The sequence below is a fragment of the Mesoplodon densirostris genome, chromosome 9 (genome assembly GCF_025265405.1).
Source record: "Mesoplodon densirostris isolate mMesDen1 chromosome 9, mMesDen1 primary haplotype, whole genome shotgun sequence".
NCBI classification, from domain to species: Eukaryota; Metazoa; Chordata; class Mammalia; order Artiodactyla; family Ziphiidae; genus Mesoplodon; species Mesoplodon densirostris.
The window spans coordinates 69,736,414-69,756,910 of NC_082669.1; the positions used below are offsets into that span (position 1 = coordinate 69,736,414).

At 37.1% G+C, this 20,497-nt stretch overlaps 1 protein-coding gene, 1 non-coding gene and 1 pseudogene across 9 annotated transcripts in view; all 3 read left to right on the forward strand.

The window, feature by feature from the left end:
* BBS9 (Bardet-Biedl syndrome 9) overlaps window positions 1–20,497 on the forward strand; it is a 483,985-nt gene that overhangs the window by 78,775 nt on the left and 384,713 nt on the right. The gene's annotated exons all lie outside the window — the stretch shown is intronic.
* On the forward strand, window positions 3,059–3,144 carry LOC132496569 (small nucleolar RNA SNORD86). The gene has a single exon (XR_009533464.1). It is a non-coding gene; the product is annotated as a small nucleolar RNA SNORD86 (small nucleolar RNA).
* Window positions 3,063–3,955, forward strand: LOC132496417 (nucleolar protein 56-like; annotated as a pseudogene).

Below are 20,497 nucleotides of genomic sequence, written 5' to 3' on the forward strand. Positions count from 1 at the left end.
GCAGAGGAAGGAACACTCCCAAACTCATTCTATGAGGCTACCATCACCCTGATACCAAAACCAGACAAAGATACTACAAAAAAGAAAATTACAGACCAATATCACTGATGAATATAGATGCAATAATCCTCAACAAAATACTAGCAAACAGAATCCAACAACACATTAAAAGGATCATACACCATGATCAAGTGGGATTTATCCCAGGGATGCAAGGATTCTTCTCAATATATGCAAATCAATCAATGTGGTACACCATATTAACAGACAGAAGAATAAAAACCATATGATCTTCTCGATAGTTGCAGAAAAAGCTTTTGACAAAATTCAACAACCATTTATGATAAAAACTCTCCAGAAAGTGGGCATAGAGGGATCCTACCTCAACATAATAAAGGCCATATCTGACAAAGCCACGCAAACATCATTCTCAGTGGTGAAAAACTGAAAGCATTTCCTCTAAGATCAGGAACAAGACAAGGATGTCCACTCTCACCACTATTATTCAACATAGTTTTGGAAGTCGTATCATGGCAATCAGAGAAGGAAAAGAAATAAAAGGAAGTCAAACTGGAAAAGAAGAAGTAAAACTGTCACTATTTGCAGATGACATGATACTATACATAGAGAATCCTAAAGATGCTACCAGAAAACTACTAGAGCTAATCAATGAATTTGGTAAAGTTGCAGGATATAAAATTAATGCACAGAAATCTCTTGCATTACTATACATTAATGATGAAAAATCTGAAAGAGAAATGAAGGAAACACTCCCATTTACTATTGCAACAAAAAGAAGAAAATACCTGGGAATTAACCTACCTAGGGAGAAAAACTACCTGTTTGCAGAAAACTGTAAGACACTGATGAAAGAAATTAAAGGTGATACAAACAGATGGAGAGATATACCATGTTCTTGGATTGGAAGAATCAATATTGTGAAAATGACTATACTACCCAAAGCAATCTACAGATTCAATGCAATCCCTATCAAATTACCAATGGCATTTTTTACAGAACTAGAACAAAATATCTTAAAATTTGTATGGAGACACAAAAGACCCCGAATAGCCAAAGCAGTCTTGAGGGAAAAAAACGGAGCTGGAGGAATCAGATTCCCTGACTTCAGATTATACTACAAAGCTACAGTACTCAGACAATATGGTACTAGCACAAAAACAGAAATATAGATCAATGGAACAGGATAGAAAGCCCAGAGATAAACCCACGCACCTATGGTCCACTAATCTATGACAAAGGAGGCAAGGATATACAATGGAGAAAAGACAGTGTCTTCAATAAGTGGTGCTGGGAAAACTGGACAGTTACATGTAAAAGAATGAAATTAGAGCACTCCCTAACACCATACACAAAAATAAACTCAAAATGGATTCGAGACCTAAATGTAAGACCAGACACTATAAAACTCTTGGAGGAAAACATAGGAAGAACACTCTGACATAAATCCCAGCAAGATCTTTTTTGATCCACCTCCTCGAGTAATGGAAATAAAAAGAAAAATAAACAAATGGGACCTAATGAAACTTCAAAACTTTTGCACAACAAAGGAAACCATAAACAAGACAAAAAGACAACCCTCAGAATGGGAGAAAATATTTGCAAACAAATCAACAGACAAAGGATTAATCTCCAACATATATAAACAGCTTATGCAGCTCAATATTAAAGAAACACACAACCCAATCCAAAAATGGGCAGAAGATCTAAATAGACATTTCTCCGAAGACATACAGGTGGCCAAGAAGCACATGAAAAGCTGCTCAACATCACTAATTATTAGAGAAATGCAAATCAAAACTACGATGAGGTATCCCCTCACACCAGTTAGAATGGGCTTCATCAGAAAATGTACAAACAACAAATGCTGGAGAGGGTGTGGAGAAAAGGGAACCCTCTTGTACTGTTGCTGGGAATGTAAGTTGATACAGCCACTATGGAGAACAGTATGGAGGTTCCTTACAAAACTAAAAATAAAATTACCATATGACCCAGCAATCCCACTACTGGGCATATACCCAGAGAAAACCATAATTCAAAAAGACACGTGCACCCCAATGTTCATTGCAGCACTAATTACAATAGCCAGGTCTTGGAAGCAACCTAAATGCCCATCAACAGATGAATGGATAAAGAAGATGTGGCACATATATACAATGGAATATTACTCAGCCATAAAAAGGAACGAAAATGGGTCATTTGTATAGACATGGATGGATCTAGCGACTGTCATACAGAGTGAAGTAAGTCAGAAAGAGAAAAACAAATATCCTACATTAATGCATATATATGGAACCTAGAAAAATGGTACAGATGAACTGGTTTACAGGGCAGAAATAGAGACACAGATGTAGAGAACAAATGTATTGACACCAGGGGGGGAAAGTGGCATAGGGGTGGTGGTGGTGTGATGAATTGGGAGGTTGGGATTGACATATATACACTAATATGTATAAAATGGATAACTAATAAGAACCTGCTGTATAAAAAAATAAAATTAAATTCAAAAATTAAAAAAGGGCTTCCCTGGTGGCGCAGTGGTTGGGAGTCTGCCTGCCGATGCAGGGGACACGGGTTCGTGCCCCCGTCCGGGAGGATCCCACGTGCCGCGGAGCGGCTGGGCCCGTGAGCCATGGCCGCTGAGCCTGCGGGTCCGGAGCCTGTGCTCCGCAACGGGAGAGGCCACAGCAGTGAGAGGCCTGCGTACCGCCAAAAAAAAAAAAAAAAAAAAAAAAAAAAAAAAAATTAAAAAAAAAGAGCCCCCCCCATTTCAAACACATCCATCAAGTCATATATTTATCTTTCTTTTTTTGGTTAGAACATCTAAGTTCTACTCTCTTAACAACTTTTAATTATACAATACAGTGCTATCAACTACATGTTTTACATTAGATCCTCAGGCCTTATTCATTTTTCATAGTTGAAAATTTGTACCGTTTTACCAACCTCTCCCTATTTCCTCTATCCCTAGCCCCTAGCAGTTACTTTTCTACTAAAATCCTAGGACTTTTCTTGTTTTTCTAAAATTCTAAACTATGGGGATCATGGTGATGGTTGACCAGGGCTCCTTGACCTATACAGGCCTCTGCTGTGGGGGTGATGGCCAGTCCTGGTGTCTGAGTGATTCCCTGGGCCCAGCAAAAGGACCACATTTTCCGAGCCCTGAAGACAAGGGCTAACATCCCAAAATATGGACTCATTTTCCACTCTACCTTCATTGCTTGAGCAGCTGCTAAGAACAAAGGCTGCATCTCCTGATACCTGGCAAACAAATGCAGTATTGCCTCATGAATTGATTGCTTCTCTGAGGTACCCACCAGTGTATTTTGGGAGAAGCTTCTAGAACAAGTTGAGGAGCAGCTGTCCTTCTGTGAGACTGGATAGATTCCACGAAAGAATCTGGATGTCATGAAGGAGGTAATGGTTCAGAGGAAGCGGCTGCTGAGATTACTAGGAAGCTGGAGAAACTGGAGAAGTAACGCTTGAAGAAGGAAAAGAAATGACTGGCTGCAATTTCCCTGGCATCTTCAGAAAACAGCAATAGTACTCTAGAGGGGTGTTGAGGAGATATGTGAAAGACCCAAAAAGATGCAAAAGCAAAAGCCCTAGGAGACTCCTCAGGAGAATGGAATAGAAGACCCATCCGTCTCCTTCTCCAAACCCAAGGAAAAGAAACCTTTTTCCAAGGAAGCGCTGGTTAGTAGTGATCTTGAAGAGATAGCTGGCAGTGGAAGTCTTCCCAAGAGGAAGAAATCTTTGCCCAAAGAGGAACCAGTTAGTGACCCTGAAGAGTCAGGAAACAAGTGTCCCCAAGAAAAAGAGGAAATTCTCTTCCAAGGAGGAGCCACTCAACAGTGGACCTGAAGAGGCCACTGCCAGCAAGAGCAGCAGCTCCAAGGAAAAGAAAAAGCTCTGAAAGTTGTCCCAGGAAAATTAGAATGGACATTTCCCTAGTGGGGCATAACTTGCAGAGATATTTCTCTATCCATCCCCTATAGTCCAATAAAAATAAAAACATTAAAAAAAAATCCTAAGACTAGATACTGAGACAAAAAACTTTTGATACACCATATAAACTGTTTTATGTCAGGGAGATGGGCCAAATATACCCTTTTCTCAGCTATGTGTAATATCTGTGCCTACATCATGTATTATCATTTTTTAAAAATTTCAAAATCTCCACTTAATGGGCAAAAGTGATATGTTAAATTTTCATAATTTAAAATAGTAGCAAAAAATAGTTATTGGGCACTTGCCAGGTGCTACCACCTAAGACTGTACTAAGGATTTAACCTTAACTTTCTCATTTAATTCTGAAAGCAACCCTGTAAATCAGGTCATTATTTTCATTTCAGGCACAAGAAAATTTAGGCTTGGCAAGATTAAGCAATTTGCCCCAGGTTGTGTCCTGTGAATGATTATTTTAACCTTGTTCATTTACTTAATGGGACAAATACTTTAATTTTTTATGACGTTAAACGTTTTGATCTTTTTTGTTGTGGCTTCTGATCTTTGTATCATTCTAATGAAGACCTTTGCTATACTACGATTCTAAAATATTTTCATATGTTTTCTAACTTTTCTGGAATTTATTTTTAGGTATCATATATAGTAGGGCTCTAATTTAATTTTTTTCCCAAGTGTATACCCTGTTGTCCAAGCACCATTTATGAATATTCTTTCTATAATTTGAAATGCTAATTTTCTTATATGCTAAATTCCCATATAATCTGTAATTTGTTCTTAGACTATTCCTTTCCCTTGATTTATTTGTCTGTAATAGTGTATCTGTAAAGAATGCCAATACTGTATTTAAAAAATTTAATGTATAGTATGTTTATTTTTTTATTTTTTTGCGGTACGCGGGCCTCTCACTGTTGTGGCCTCTCCCGTTGCGGAGCACAGGCTCCGGATGCGCAGGCTCAGTGGCCATGGCTCACGGGCCCAGCCGCTCCGCGGCATGTGGGATCCTCCCAGACCTGGGCACGAACCCATGTCCCCTGCATCGGCAGGCGGACTCTCAACCACTGCGCCACCAGGGAAGCCCTGTATAGTATGTTTTGATACGTGGTCTTGTTTATTGGTCTTGTTTTTAAATATTTATAGGTTATTCTTGCTTTTTTTTCACTTTCCTTTCAGGTTTGAAAAATAGTTTATTGAGTTCCATGAAAAAATCATGCTGGAATTTTGTCTGGCATTGCATCAAATCTATAGATTATTTTAGTGCATAACTGACATGTTTATATATTAATTCTTCCCATCCAGGAATATAATATGTCTTACTATTTATTTAGCTGTCCTTTTATGTCTTTTAGTAAAAATTTTACTTTTTATCTATATTAGTTGTTTATTTGTTTGTTATATCTTCCCTGCGTCTTTCCTTCCTTCTTTCCTTTCACTTATGTGCCAAGCACGTTAGTAAACAATATGGTGATAAGTATAGAGGTCTATGGCCTCATTAAGTTTGGAGAGGGAAATACACAGTCAGTAGATAATCATAGAAATAGGTATAAAATCACAAGTGCTATGAAGGAAAAGATGCCATGATAACGAGGGTATATTTTAGGTGTATATTGCCTAATTTGGCCTTCCTAAGGAAGTTAAGATCTGCAAGTTGAGTTAGAGTCAGTGTGTTAGGAACTTAGTTGCTTTGGTTGCTATTGTGAATGGCATCTTTGTAATAACATTAAAAATTTTTTTTTGGAGGGAATGGGAGGAAGTCAGGGAATATAATGTTATGTTGATAGTTATTTTTCTTGCTACACAAAAGATAATATTCTGCTCTATTCTGGCTTCCACTGGTGTTAAGAAGTCAACTTTTAGTCTAGCTGTTAATCTTTTGCTAGTTAATCTGTCTTTTCTCTATTGCTTTTAAGAAATTCTCTTTGCCTTTGGTGTTCTGCACTTTCTCTGTTGGGTATCTAAGGGAGGATTTATTTTTACTTATCCTATTTGGAATTTATTTGGCGTAAACCTGGTCTTAGGATTAGTGCCTTTCAACAATTCTGGAAAATCTTCAGCTATTATTTCTTTGAATATTGCCTCTTTCATATTCTCTCCATTATCTCTTAATGAAAATCCAATTAGTTACATGTTAGACCATCTTATGCTATTGTTCAAGTCTCTTAACTACACTTGTATTATCTGTCTCTGTGTTTCTTACTAATGCATTCTAGATTATTTCTTAGATGTATTTTCCTGTTTCCTAAATCACTGCTATTCGGAGACTAATTTTTATTGAAACTACTCTTGGAGTTTTATTAACTTTGTTAAGTCTAGTTATTATATTTATTATTGCTCAAAGTTTATTTGGTCCTTTTAAAAATCTGCTTGGTGATTGATAAAATGTTTTATTCATATTTTTAATACCTGTTTTTATTTCCTTAAACATAAAATTTAGTACTTTTATTCTCTGTTGATAACTTCAGTAGATGAAGTCTTTGCATTTCTGATTGTGCTATTATTTTTGCTGTCTCTTGCTCATATTGCCTCCAATTCCTTGTATATTGTGATTTTTGCCTGTGAGGTCATACTCTTGGAACTTTATCCATGGGAATGATTGGTGTGTCCCTTAAAATATTTGAGTTGTCTTTTGTCAGGGATTTGGTGGTACTTCTAGCCCAGGATCACTTTCACTAACTTCACAGATTGAGGCTTCTTGGGCAAGTCAATAGAGTGAATTTGGTCTGAAAACCCACATTAAGATCAGCTTGGGGTTTGTGAATTCTTAGGAGAGATATTTTTCCTTTATCTCGTTCCAAGTTTTGAGATATGCATTTTATTTTGCTTTCTCTTGCGCTTGGGTGGGGGTGGGGGGATGCTAGTTCTAAGTTCTCCTTACACTTAAGGTAGAGCCCTTTGTGGTCTTAGCTTTATACCAGGGGAGAGAAAGATAATGTACAGGATCAATTGGATTTCCCACCTAGAGTGGGCTCCAAGGTTTTTCTCCTTTACCACATGTCATTTTGAGACTATGAAAACTGATGCTGAGGGTATATGATTTAAGAGATTGCCCCAGGGGTTCTGTTTACCTTTGTGGGTTCTCACGTTCACTTAGTGTTTGGCTTCTGAATTTTATTTACCTTTTTTCAAGGGGGGGGCCAGCATATTGATGTACTCAAAAATGCTGCTTTTAACAAACATTTTATTCAGTAATTTTAGTGGGAGAATCAGGGTTTTATCTACTGTTTTCCTCATCTACTTAGTTTATAATTTGTTTAGTTTTATTTACCTTTGCAAACAATCCTTTTGGAAATAAGACAAGAATAAATAAATTATAGCAAAGAATTTACCAAGCAGCTATATCAAGTTTTGTCTGCCAAAGTGAAATATTTAACATTTTCTATTTAAATCTGATGTTATTTATAAGCATACCAAGTGCATTTGTGATGTTAGGCCATGTTAAATTTGAAATCAGAAAGGAATTTAGAGATTATGTCATTAGAGTATCTACTTTATGCATAGTTTTCAGTTGGAGAAGCAGAATGAAGATTAGAAGATGTATAGGGTTGAATTCTGCCTCTGCTACTCACCAGCTGTGTGTCCTTAACAAACACCAAACTTTCCTGAGCCTTAGGTCTCTCTATAGTCAAATGAGAACAATAGTTCTTGATCTTCCCAAGTTATAAAATAGTTGCTAGAGTTGGATGTGTTAATAATATATGGGCCAGTGCTTGTAACCTGCTATTATTGTTAATTTTGAAGTCTTTAATTTGCTTCTTTAATCTCATGAGATTTCTGTGAGAGAAGGCTGTTAATGCATTCATAGATTGCTACCTTTGTTCTACCTAACCTCTTGAAACCCACCTCATTTCTTTAGCCTTCTTTAATTTCCTCTCTGTATGACATTCTAGCTCAGTTAAGCTTTAGAGCATAGAGCAGACACCAAGAAATTTGAAAGCTGGTTTAGAAAGATTTATTGAAATGTACATGGAGTATTACCTAGTTATAAATGTCTTTCACATTTGTATCAGATGGAGCTATATTCCCGTGTTTTAGGATATAAAGTAAAACTAGTCTTTGATAGAGAATAGTAAAAGCCCATGCGATATCCAGTCAGTATTGGAAAGATTTTTGAAAAGTCAGTTGCCTTTTGATAGGATTAGATTCTTTGTCTACTTGTCAGCAGGGGGAGCCTTTGCCTCACTTTTTGATTCCAGAAGTCTGACAGTGGTGAGTTTGTAAAGAGCCAGCATATTATGGAAAATGCTTGTTTCCTCACCTAACCTAGGCCTGAATAGGTTTTGGAACCAGTTTTTCCTTTCTTCTTCTAACGGGAAAACTTTTTGTGCTTGTTTTCTGAGGTTTTTTTATACTAGTGGTATTTAAGTGCTGGTACGGGGGTTCTTTAAAAGTGGTTCATGCTAGGATAAACTAGTGGTTTGCAAATGCTATGCCCTGTTAAAGTTTTAAATGGTCTTAAGGTAATGAAAAAAAATTAGCTAATGAAGTAAATTTTTCATAAAGCTAAAATTTGTTCAGTTAAAGGGCTATATTGAGGACTAACATTTTCTATTTCCTACTTATTTGTTTTACGTTGTCTTTGTAGAAAATGTTGGTGATGATAGTCTTTATGTTTTTTTTTTTTTTTTTTTTTTTTAATATCCTTATTGGGCAGTTTACAAGGTTGACAACGTATGATGTTCCCCAGTAGTTTCTGAAATTTTATAGATCAGTGAAATTCAAGAGCCAAGTACTTTAGCAAATAAAGATTGGAACTTCTGAACTGAACCATTTCCAACTTCCTGGTCACCTTTTTTCCTAACTTTTCCCTGAGATGTTTACATTTTTACACCTAAGGAGTGAGACTTAATGACTAAACTACTGTATCTGATATTCAAGATATAAGTGTAGGTACTAGGGAAAGTTGGTTTGATTATTTTTTTAAGTGTGCTGTATTTGGAATTAAGATTGGCATGCATTCCTACCATGTTCCAGGTCCTGAACTGGATAGTTTGCATATGTTCCGTATCTTTACAGCAACCCAGTGGGGTACAGAGATTGTGATAGGGTTTATTTTGCACGTGAAGAAACAGAGTGAACAAAATTAAACAAAATAGCCAAGTCACATATCTAGAATGTGTCAGAGCAGGATTAAAACATTACCAGGTTGTCTTTTTGATTCAAAATCATTGCTCTTTCCACTACATATTAATACTTTATGCTACATTTGATACTTTTCCCATCTTTGCTCAATTTATTCTTTTATAATATACCATCCTGCTCTAAGAACAAGGAATAGTCAGAGGGTATCCTATTCAGTACCCTTTTGGGGGGTGCTTTTCCTGCTGGTAATAATCCCTTGGTTCATATTACCCAGAGAAAGACTTTGTACCCAGGGCTCTAATAATTACTAAAGCTTTAAGGCTTAATCTGTGTATGTTTTTGCAGTTAGAGTTTTATGAAATACTGATGGATTTAAAGATCATTCTGTTTCTTTGGTATCCTCTTTGGGCTGCGACAATTTATTCTTTATGGTTAAGTGATTTCCCTTCTCATTTATATATTTTCCTTTTGCCATCCTTTCCTACCCCACCTTTATTTCTTGTGTCTTTCTATTAGGCTTTATCTTTCTTAAGAGCAGAGTATTTCCTAGTGTATCTAATGTTGCACATATAATGAATACTTTGTCTTTTGATATAGTACTAAGCCCTGAAATAATTTAGAATTTCAGCTTCTTAAGTGTCACATTAAAACTAATTGTTTTAGGGCCTTTTCCATACCACTTTTACTTTGCTGCTATTCATTCATTCATTGAATGATTATTTATTGATCTCTACTATATACTAGGGACTATTTGGGGTGGGAAGGTGTGGTGAATAAAGCATAATGCCAAATCTCAAGGGGTTTTCATGTGACTATGGTAATGTTATCAAATTTTTTGGCCCACTTGATGATCATTGGCATCCTGATACCTAGTACTACGGTTTGACATGGTTTTCTACTCCCATGTGAGCTCAGTTGACTTGAATAGATATTTTTGGAGCACTGACATATAAGGGACTATACTCAATGCTGTGAGCCAGACTGTGAAAACAAAATCGACTTACCTTCAAGGATTTTATGCTTCATTTATGGGAGTTGAGGAGGGGAGAGAAATATGCCAAATTTAGCTGTATCACCAGGAAAAATATTGTCAGTACTAATAGGCAGTGATGCAGAATGTACTAAGAAAGAATAGAGGAAGAGTGCGTTATTTATGCCTAAAGGGGATTGGAGAAAGCTTCAAAATGGTTGGGTGCTGGGGATGGAGGATATGTAGAAGGATTTTATGAGGTTAAGATGGGGGAATGATATCTGAGGTGAATTGAACTAGAGTAACAAATGCATAAGGGCATTTAGGGCAAACTTATGTTACCTGAAGTATTTGGTGGTTGGGACTGGATGAGAAGGAGTAGTCAAATTTCATTTAGCGGATACACTGAAGAGTTCTTTGGATATCCTGTTTATTAATTTCTACTTATTTCTGGAGACACTGGCATACCTTTGAAGTTTTTGAGTGGGTTGATAATGTGATTCCATCTGTATATTAAGATGATTACTTTGTTATATTTGTTTTCATGACTTTTATTCAAGATATGGTATTTTAACTGCTTCTTTTAGGAGAATCCAAGGACATTTACCAGACCAAACAGTGGTTAAGCGGCACATCAAACTTTGTGATAAGAACTGACAGTTCAGGAAACTTAAAGTCATTGTTGTCATTATCCCAAATTCATTTTGATTTGCCTTTTAAAATGTATGAGTTTAGATGAAGTTGAACCTCAGCTGAGAATTTCCTGGCTTTAGTTATTTTTTTCACAACCTAATTTAATTGGTTATAGTGAATTCAGTGTAGACTATAGTTTTTTCTTATTCCTTCTTTTGATACAATGACGATTTTAGGATTGAGAGTTAACAATATATAAAAAGCAGATATTTAGCTTTCGGTGTTATTGCTTTATTGGACTGATAATATTGCAAATGAAGAATGTTTGTACAAAATGAAGAGGTATTTAAATTTTTTTTCTTTTTTAAATTATTTTTTGGGGAGAGTTTTCTGGATTTCTTATCATGGCTGGTTATTACCTTGAGAAGTTTACCTCACTTTGAAACCAGTTATTTAAAAAAATATACCTCCAACCTTATACTCACCCTTTAAGAATTTTCCTTTTGGATGAGAGAGAAGAAAGGAATGGTAATAAATAATGGGCTCTGCTGTATGATATCATCTATCCTGTCTTTCGTATGTCACTCAGGGTCATCCTGCAAAAAAATGTAAATAAAAGAGAGGCAGGGTTGGGTAGGGGAAGAAAACGGGCATGTGTGTGTTGGGGGAGGGTACAGAGGCAGAGACAGCTCATTCGCAAATAGAGCTTTCTGGCACACCCATAATGTACTTCTTTAGAGATTTCTTCAATAGTTATCATGTTAGAGAAATTGCTGTTTTGAGGAAAGTATACTTAAAATAGACAGAAAATCATCTTGAGTAGACAGAAGTTCACACAGACCTAGGTTTTGAGAGATTTTCCGTAGTTCTTGAAGTCTTAAAAATCCTTTGCTTTGGCAAAAAGGGTGAATTTCTGATTTGGTGTGTGCTCCTTCCCACATTAAATTTTATCCTTTTTGGTCTGAAGGATTTTTTTCCTCTCAATTTTAAGTTTTTCACATAATTTGGTCTGTAAGGAAACTGGTAATCCAGTAATATCAAACACTTACCACTTTTTTTTTTTTTTTTTTTTCTTCTTTTTGGGGTATGCGGGCCTCTCACTGTTGTGGCCTCTCCCGTTGCGGAGCACAGGCTCCGGATGCGCAGGCCCTGCGGCCATGGCTCACGGGCCCAGCCGCTCCGCGGCATATGGGATCCTCCCAGACCGGGGCACGAACCCGTATCCCCTGCATCGGCAGGCGGACTCTTAACCACTGCGCCACCAGGGAGGCCCACTTACCACTTATTGAATGCTTATTAGGTACCAGCCAGTATGCAATTTTATTGTATTTTATCCTTACAGTAGCATCATTACAATCTTCTCCTCATACAACTGCTGTACAGATGAGGAAATTTGATAGAGCTTTCAGGGCTAAAATAAGGTTGCAGCAAATGTGGACTTAAGTTGTGGCTTTGCCATCAGTTCTCATGAGCATGCCTGCCATCTTCATCAGCAGGATCTCCCTCCACTCAACGCCCTCCCTCAGAGTTTACTGATCTTATTCCTCTTCAAACACAGCTTTCTTATAATCCTATAAGCCAAGTCTCTGAATGGTGTGCTTTCTGCTTTTGCTTCTCTGAACGTTTGGCAAACTCTTTCTTAGTCTGCAAAACCCAAGTGTTATTTCTGTTCTGAAGCTTTTCTTCATTCTTCCAGATACTATTAATCATGCTTCCATAGCCTTTGTACGCCTCTGTTCTTACATTGTTATAACTCCCATATTCACTGAACTTTCTGAGGGTAGCGACCGTCTCTCCTAGCATATACTAGGTACAGCAAATGTTTGTGGAATTTGTTGAATGAATGTGAATTCTGGAGAATGTTATCATATCTTTCATGATCATTACATCTGACAAAGTAATTCACCCAATATTTTGTGGATGCAAGTGATAATATAATGTTTAGGGCCTTCTTTTAAACTCTAACATTGCATTCGTATTGAATCTATCACATGTAATGCTAATTTAATGAATGGTTGTAATTTCTTTATAATATGTTATTAACCTTGTTCACAGTTTAGGGGGGAAAATAGTGATAAATAGCTTAGTGGAACACACACTAGTGGTCTTTGTGAGGCTATTAAAATTCCTATTAAAATAAGAACATTAAAATGTCAAAAGTCAAGTTCATAGGAAGAGTTAGTATGTAGACCCAATTTTTATTTTCCTCAGTCTTAATTAGTCTCATGAATTATTTATTGGCATAACACTTGAATAATAGTTGAGAATTTGTGTAATTTTTCTGTTACATATTTAAAAATATTAGCCATTTAGCTCAACACATGTATCTTATTTGTTGATTTCCTATTTTCTTAGGGCTTTAAATAAATTTTATTTATTTATTTATTTATTTATAACTAAGGTTTTAAACTTCGAATCTACTTGAATATTGCATTATTATTAGACACTAATTACTTTTCAATTGCTCAAATAAAAAAGAATATGAGGGAGAGAGTAATAAGAAAGAAGTTAGCTATTCTTTTATTCAATTAATTACTAATTATTATTATTATTATTTTTTTTTTGCGGTACGCGGACCTCTCACTGTTGTGGCCTCTCCCGTTGCAGAGCACAGGCTCCGGAAGCGCAGGCTTAGCGGCTATGGCTCACGGGCCCAGCCGCTCCGCGGCATGCAGGATCCTCCCAAACCAGGGCACAAACCCGTGTCCCCTGCATCGGCAGGCAGACTCACAACCACCGCGCCACCAGGGAAGCCCCCGATTATTAATTTTTAAGCATAGCCAAATAGTAGCATGTATCGCAAAACAATGGTGATAGTTTTATTTCTATAATGATACGAGTGAAAAGGCACAAAATGATACTTAATGGCAAATTTACTATCCTGCAAGCTCTAGAAATCCATCTACCATTGTTTTTAAGTCAATATCTGTTGAAATCCTACTCTGAACATTTTTGTGTCTTGCTCATAGCAAACATGTTGTATCATTTCTGAGTTAAGTTTGCAATAAAGATTAATAAGTTAGTGTTTCAGTTTTTCTGTAACAACAACAACAAAATCTTTTTCTGTGCATGAAGTGCATGCATAAAACGAGCGGAAGTTCCACAGACTTTTGGACTCTTCTGATCTTATGTATAAGTCTCTTGATGTTTCCTGTCTGCCTTTTTGACTACCTGTACAGCTGTTTTTCATGTGTTTTTCAGACTTGGAGAAAGACCAAGTATTTTTGACAGCTGTATGCTGAACTGCAATGTATGCTTGGCCACAGGTCACGTTTGCATTTCTTCACTTGTATTTTTACTCAATGTGTAAAAGAAATACGAGCATAGAGAGTTTCAGAAAACATGTAGCATGCTGAGTAATGGTAGTCTTCTTCTCCACTTACTCTGCTACATAGATTCCAGAGGAAGAAAAAGACAGCAGAGAAATGGAGGAAATGGTATTCAGAACTACCCTCCATGGGGCCCTTGTTGCTATAATAATGAATGATGGAAAATGCTCTGGGTTATGCATGGTGGAAAGAACTGAGCACAGGGACACACACACACATACACACACACACACACACACACACACTGCTACAGACCATTTTAGTGAACAGACTATAATTTAGTAAAGAAAAGTGTTAATCTAGCAGTCAGTTCAACATGTAATTGATTACCAATTTATGCATCATGTTAAAGCTTTGTCTGTATGATATTTTTTTTTTTTTTTTTCGGTACACGGGCCTCTCACTGTTGTGGCCCTTCCTGTTGCGGAGCACAGGCTCCAGACGCTCAGCGGCCATGGCTCACGGGCCCAGCCTCTCCGCGGCATGTGGGATCTTCCCGGACCGGGGCACGAACCCGTGTCCCCTACATCGGCAGGAGGTCTCTCAACCACTACGCCACCAGGGAAGCCCCTGTATGATATTTTAACACCAGGAAATGAGACACATTTCTTAATAAATATTCATCTCATGAGGCTGCCATAATGGAACTTTCCTGCCTCCACCCACCCATCCCCACAGGCACAAAATTTTTTCATTGCCTTTGAAAATGAAAAATACTGATTTCCAAAGTTCTTTCAAAATGATTTTGGTAGGTCCTTTGTCAGTTTGTTCCTAGATCTTTCAAATAGTATTTCAAATCACAATGCTTATTTTTCTGTCATCATGGTTATGATTAATGAGATAAACATCCAGATTTTAAATTCTGATGAAATCTCCACCCTTTCTAGTTATTTTAACTTTAAAAGATAATTTTTTCCCTGTATTATTTAGGCATAATTTTTGAGGAAACATCACTTAGCTATTGTCATCTTTTCAATCTGTTGCTTTTACATTTCATACCCTGTTGGTAGAACTTGATCCATTGCATTGGATCAAGTCTAATTGCCTCTGTATCTTTTTCTAATATGTTCTTTTTCTCCTGCAGAAATTTCCTCTGCTTTTACCTTTGATCTCTTTTCATTCTACTTATCCTTCTCAGTCTAGGTATCCTTCTCAACTGAGAAGGTAGGATACATCCTACCTCTACCATGAAACCTTTCCCAGGAAGTTCACTGTAATGAGGCTCTTTGATTTTCTATAGTGCTTAGTCAGTTTCACATCATTTAGATTTTATATGTTAACTTACATTATTTTAAAAAATGGATCCAGTGCAGTAAAATGGAGTCAGATTCTGACTTGAGTACTAGCTGTCATTTTTTAATTCTTTGACATTAGACAAATTATTTAAGCTCTTGTGGGTTTCAGTCTTCTCATGTGTAAAATGGGACCATTGGTATTAAAGATTATAGCTATATGCTGGATAAGTGTTTAGCACAAAGGCGGGAATATAACAGGTGCTCAGTAAATGGCAATAGTAGTTATTTGCTGTTGTTCTATATTTCTTACAGCTCCTAATATAATACTGAGCATGTGGTAAAGACTCTTTGAGTATGGTTCATGGCTAGGTCATTTAAATAGCTCCTGAAATCCCATCGCTTTTATGGAGGCTTCCTGTTGGCTCTGTTCTATTAAAACTACAAAACTTTCATGGCTTCTCTGGACTGTTCTTTCTGTTCTCATCAGTAAGGGGAGCCTTTGGTATGTATTCCGAAGTGGCTTCCAATACAGTGATTTGAAGGATTTATTTATTTATTTTTGAGTAATGTTTTGGATTGATCCCTACATTTTTCTAATCGTCAGTGGCTAGGATTGTAATAAATAAAGCATTTTTCATGTACTTAAAATGCAGTATGTGAAATGCATATAATAAAATCTCAGCCAATCTGAGCTGCAGATGAATAAAGTATTTTGCCTAGCTTACTTCAGCTCAACAGACATTTATTAATGTATCTCCTATGTGCCAGGCATTTTCTAATTGTTGGATTTACAAAGATGAGTAAGATATACCTTCTTGCTGTTGAGTTTAAGCTAGGGTTAATGAGAGACACAAAAACAGATAATTTCAATCAGTGATTAGTTGTAAGATGAAGGTAAGGATGGGGCTCTGTGGGATCACAGTTGGAGGGTAATTGAAGGGAAAGTGAAGATTTCTGGGAAGACATGAGCTTCAGTCTGTGATGTCTCTCAGAGGACAAATGGGTTGATCCATTTGATTCAGGGACAGAGAGCCAACTCAGCTTCAATATTTATGAGAATTTATTGCCTGTAAAGTCCATGGATAGGTTTGGCTCCAAGTGAGGCTTGATGCACTGGCTTAAACAGTGTCTTCTATGGCCCTCTCTCTTTTTTTTTTTTTTTTGTGGTATGTGGGCCTCTCACTGCTGTGGCCTCTCCCACCATGGAGCACAGGCTCCGGACACGCAGGCTCAGCGGCCATGGCTCACGGGCCCAGCCGCCCCGCGGCACGTGGGATCCTCCCGGACCAGGGCACGAACCCGCGTCCCCTGCATCGGCAGGCGGACTCTCAACCACTGAGCCACCAGGGAAGCCCCATGGCCCTCTCTTAACTACACCCTTGTAAAAGCCTAATGGCTTCTGTGATTACAGACCTTATCATCCTCACATATTACTCCCCAGGGGGAAGAGTAAGTTTTTCTTTAGTTTCAGCTCAGTTTAGGGATTTAGTTTCTTTCATTGGCTGTAAATTATAACCATCCCTTAACTAATCACTGTGACTAGTGGGATACTAATTACTTTATATAAGTCAGGGCTTACCTACTCTCAAGCTTAGAATGAAGTCAGTCTCATTCAAGCCTCATGGCTAAAGATGGGAGGAGAGGGCAATGGATGACCAGGAGGCATCCAGCAAATGTTCACTATGCCAGGGGTAGAAAAGTGTAAGAATTTTTTTGGAAAGGAAATAACATAAGCAAAAGCAAGGAAGTATGCACCATTACGATGTGTGTGGGAAACAGCAAGTAGTTAAATATTCATACAACATTTAGTATGAGACTTAGAAAATAATTATAAAATAATAATGCGATGCAGTATTTAACACCTGCTGGATCTAGTTTCCGTACATTATTTAATTTAATTCTCACAACAGCTAACTAAGTTTGGTACACCATCTTGCAGATAAGGAAACTTGAGCCCAAATTCACAGCTAATAATTGGTTGAACTGGACTGAAACTCATTATCTGACTCTAGAGGCAGCCCATGTAGACATTACAGTATATTAAGTATCTCCCCTATATTGCTAGAGTTTCAGGAAATAAGACTTCATATATCATGCTAAGGAGCCAAGTGTTCTCTGGGGTTCAAGTTTTCTTCAAGCTCTAGCTCTTTGTCATACCATGTGAAAGCAGTAGTTCTCAAACTTTAGCGTGCATCAAATAGCCTCTAGGGCTTCTTAAAGCCTAGACTTGGGCCCTATCATCATAGTTTCTGATTCCATAGGTATAGAGTGGGACCCTAGGATTTGCATTTCTAAGAATTTCCTAGACAATGCTGATGCTGGTGGTCTGGGAGCCACACTTTGAGGACGACTTCTTTAGGGTCTTTGGGAGACTGGAAGATTTGTGGTTCAGAGACATTCAACATATTGAAATGAACTCAAATTTTATTGTACTTCTGCTTGGAAGTATACATGCGTTGACCTCACATTCTTTAATAATACAGAGAGTATATTTTGGTTACAGTAATATCCTCCCCCATAGGTCAAGGTCATTGCATGTGTTTCATTGATTGGATTTCTTCTGTCTCTGATTCTTAACTTATTAAGATTAGATTTATTGCTCTCCTCCTAAGTCCTGCTCAGTTTGCTAGTGCTCAGTTCCCTCCTTGATGGTTAAAAAAGTGCATTTGTATACTAAAGGAATATATTTGAACACTTTATTTTATTTGTTTACATTTTTATTGTGAAAAAATTTAAATATCAGAACAAGTAACATGAATGTCCATTTTCCCACCATTTAGAGTCAACAGTTGTAAATGTATATACATGTATACACACACTTTGTTTTTTTGATGAACCATTTGAAAGTAAGTTGCAGATCTTAGGCCACTTCACTCATAACTACTGCAGAACACATTTCCTGATAAGAACATTCTCATATGTAATCACAATACCATAATTACACTTAAGAAAATTAACAATAATTCCTAATGTTATCTAACATTCAGTCACCTTCCAATTTCCCAAGTTGTCCCAATGTCTTCTATATCTGATTGTTTTTTGGTATCAGGGTCCAATCAAGTGAAATTAAATTTTAAGAGTCAGTAAAGCTGGATGGATCTTTATGCTCAGATAAGTTCTGTGTTATTTAAGATATAAGTTTCATTGCTTTAATAAAGACCAAACTTAGGGCTTCCCTGGTGGCGCAGTGGTTGAGAGTCTGCCTGCCGATGCAGGGGACACGGGTTCGTGCCCCGGTCCGGGAAGATCCCACATGCCGCGGAGCGGCTGGGCCCGTGAGCCATGGCCGCTGAGCCTGTGCGTCCGGAGCCTGTGCTCTGCAACGGGAGAGGCCACAACAGTGAGAGGCCCGCATACCGAAAAAAAAAAAAAAAAAGACCAAACTTAATTAAGGAAGATGTTTATTTCTGTCAGGTTTAACCACCTGGAGATAAAGTGGTCCAGGACTTACGGTAGGCAGCTCTGTTGTTCTCAATATGTGGCTTCTATCTTTGAGGCCATGATAGCTGTTCCAGCCCTACCATCATGCTGGGAAGAGGGGAAGGGAGTGCATACTGTCCTTTTAAGGGTAAGTCTGGGTGTTGCACATATCACCCTGCTCCCATCTCATTGGCGAGAAAGTACTCATATGATGTATCTGTCACAGAGGCCTGGAGATATAGGCTTTATTCTAACTGGTGGCCATGAGTCTAGTGATAATTCAAGTACCAAAAGAAAGAATGGCTCTTAGGGGGAGCCGTTAGCATTTCAGCCACAAGTTTGTTTTTGCAAATGACTAAACTATGCTAAACTGTATTAAATCCATTTAATAGCTACTAGTACATTATAATATGACATTTCTCTTTTTGAGATATATAGGGCTAGTAATTGCTTCTAAGCTGAGCCCTGACTGTTATTCTTTTTTGAATTATTTGATATATATTTTATAGATTTCCTGTTGTCTTCTTTTTTGTTGGGGCATAGCTGTCACTGCTCACAGCTATCAGTGTTTTCATACCTTTTCTAATTTGCTATTTTCTTTTCTCTGGGCTGGGGAAGCAGGTAATGATAACCATTATAATGATGCTATAATTTATTGTGTTTTATGTGTGCTACACAGTGTTAGAGGCTATTAAATCTTATCTGTAACTTTGGAGCTCTTAGGCAAATATACTCATTTTATAAACGAGGAGGCTGAAGCTCCTGGAATATCAGTAACTTGTTTATGAGAACTGCAACTGTTCGAACCATAATTAAAATAAGAATCGATGCCCTGAGTGAGACCTGGGAATCCTACCTGTAAAAAGTTTCCATGATTTTCATTACAAAGACTTTGCAGCATCTATTTCGACTATTTAGAGGCATATTTATACTTTTTCATTTTTGCTTAGTACAGACAGGAGGATTGCTATATAGTTAAATTCTGGATAGATATGGTACTCTTTGTCTGAATATATCTCTGTGAATACACTTGTACAGCATGCATATACATACAGCATCCATACAAACTCATATCTTGTTTTATGAAAACTTTAATAAGCATAGTAGATAAAGAATAGATTTGAAAAGCTTAAAACAATGACTGAAAAACCTACTATGCCTTATAAAAGAATTTGAGCTTTGAGGGGATACCCTTCAAAACAGCATTAACATGAACAATCCCTTTCTCTCTAGCGATCCCAGAGTGGTTCAGATGTGTATTTTGTGAATATATGCTAAGACAATATTCAACCTGAAACATCTCTGAGACTATTTAAAGTTGTTAAATTTATTGAATCAATTAAGATGGGGTAGAATATGTTGCAGTAATAAGCACCCCAAAGGTCTCAGTTTGTTTTCTTTTTAAAAAAACTCCTTTGGCAACATATTTTCATTTTTGAAAATTGCCCTTATATCCATACTCAGATACAATAATAAGACTACCATCCATTTCTATGCAATTTAATTTCTTTTTGAGCAAAGTATTCTTTAAATTTCAAAATTTAGGGTTAACTGTATTGGCACTGATATCCAAGGTAAAATAGAATAGTTACTACAGGACTTACTGTATATGGTAAGTATGGGTTAGAGATGACAAATTAATTAGAAGATCGACCTTTTGTTTATTCTCTTAATGAGTAGCTTAGTTTTTCTTTGACATAGTTCTTCCCTATATAATAGATTATAGGATACACTAATCACACTAGCAGAACATGAAAAGTTTTAACCACTAGATCTTTCTCAGATTAGGGATACTATACTGTACCGTAGAAATCATCATCATTATCATCATCTCAGTATATTTTAAG